This window comes from Trachymyrmex septentrionalis, unplaced genomic scaffold, assembly GCF_001594115.1.
Source record: "Trachymyrmex septentrionalis isolate Tsep2-gDNA-1 unplaced genomic scaffold, Tsep1.0 scaffold69, whole genome shotgun sequence".
NCBI classification, from domain to species: Eukaryota; Metazoa; Arthropoda; class Insecta; order Hymenoptera; family Formicidae; genus Trachymyrmex; species Trachymyrmex septentrionalis.
The window spans coordinates 771,201-773,280 of NW_017305873.1; positions in this window are offsets into that span (position 1 = coordinate 771,201).

Genomic DNA, 2,080 nt, shown 5'->3' on the forward strand with positions numbered 1-2,080 from the left:
TATACTTTAAAAAAATTTTATTTATTGCAATGATTTTATTTTTATTGTTAATATGATATATTACGATATAATATGAATCACACAAATCACATAGTATGTATCAGTAATATTACCTCATCTGTAATGTGATACATGACATTGTTATATATTATTTATTTATTTTTATCAAAATCATCTTTGTTCTTCATATAATATATTATTTGCTTTAATTTAAACGTTTATTACATCACATTACGAATAATATAGATTTTTTACGAATTAATAATTTAGCTACTAATTTAAGCACAAACAATTAATTGGATTGGTTATCTGAGTTTATTAAAATTACGATAGACGATGTGAATTTACCTATATTTTATTGAAAATGTTGTTTCTCTTTGATTCATTGTTGTTAAAGATTTTTAAAAGAAATGAAATATTGTTTCTTTTTCTTTAAAGTCAATAAAGAACTCGGCAATCTAATCGCCAAGAAGGCGATAGTAATAAAATAACAAAGAAAGCCCTCATATGTGTAAAACATACAGTATCATATTAGGTATATCACAAATTAATTTAAATGTGTAAACGAGGGAAACGCTAGGTTAATCGTAAATCGAACTTTTCACGTGACTCTTTTTATTAAGGTTCTACAATCCTTAAAATCTTCATATAACAAGAGAGTGCAGTGCTGTAAAAACGAAATGAAGAAGGAAGAGAAACATGTGTATACGCCATAATGACACTCGACGCCTCGTAATACGCTCTAATGTACTGCTTAAAATTTAACGAAAACCGCGATAACGTAGATAAGACGAATGTAAGTTCGCACAGTGTGAAACAATCCGGAATGTAAATTGTGTATATCGAACGCGAACCAGTAATCACGCTGAGAGCGAATAATACAGTCATATTATCTACTTTTGAGCAGAAACATCAATCTACAATGAAAGAACGTAAAATATATAGATAAAATTTGCACTTGATTACTGATAAAAGGGGATTTAATCGTACCAGTGTGTAAAAGGAACGCAAGCAGTGCGCGTCGTTGAGTGCCGCACTCGAAATTGCAAAACTGAAAATCTTGAATCTCACTTCACGTAACAAAAAAAAAGCAAAAGGACTATAAACTAACGTCACGATCATTTACGTATTATCAAGTGCAACTTCGTTGATCAATGATCTATCGAATCTATGCGGTACAAAACGAGAGGAGATGGAACGAAGAGGCTGGGAAACCAACAAGACGAAGATCTGCAAGACACACCGGAACGAATGTCTAAAATATGTGATATATAAAACTCACACAGGTGGAATAATCAAAATAAAAGTAAACGTGCTGCTAATTTTTCGACGTAAACATACCTCGTAATTAACGCGTAACAATTCCATTAATCGCGATGGTGAATTATGTGATGGTCCTAAGTTGCCCCTATACGGGCGAAGTGCATAATAAGGATGGGATAAATGTTGAAAACTAAATTTAAAACTTACGAAGGGAAGAGTGAGAAAAAAAAAGAGTGCGTACACGCGGAAATGTACGACGGTGTATACCAGTGAAAAAAAACGAAAGGGATGAAAACGGAAACAGTTAAGCGCTCGAAATAAAAGATGTACTGTCCGAGGAACAGTTTTTAAAAAGTCTCGAATTTTTCAGAGTAATCAGATTTTTTTAATTATTACGTTAGTGAGTAAAAGAAGTCTAATTACCTTATTGTAACATGTAATTTTTCCGGGAGCGGCGCGCGCGCTCCCGTGCGAGGAAAGGAAGCGCCTATTAGCGATATAATTTTAGACCGAAATCACCTTTATTTACGCAAATGGTATACATATATAGATAAGTAGAGAGGAGCGGACTGTCGTGAGGCGTTCATCATTGTGAGTTTTGTTCGGAATTTGACAATTCGTAATTCGTTACTCTATGTGTATATTCTGTGGTATCTTTTATATGTCGTATACGGCAAGGAGACGCACGAAAATTGCCTTTCAACTTACTGTGACTCAGGAGGATAATATATTATATAGATACATATGTGTGTGTATGTGTATCTATATATAAATACACACACACACACATATATATATATATATATATATATATATA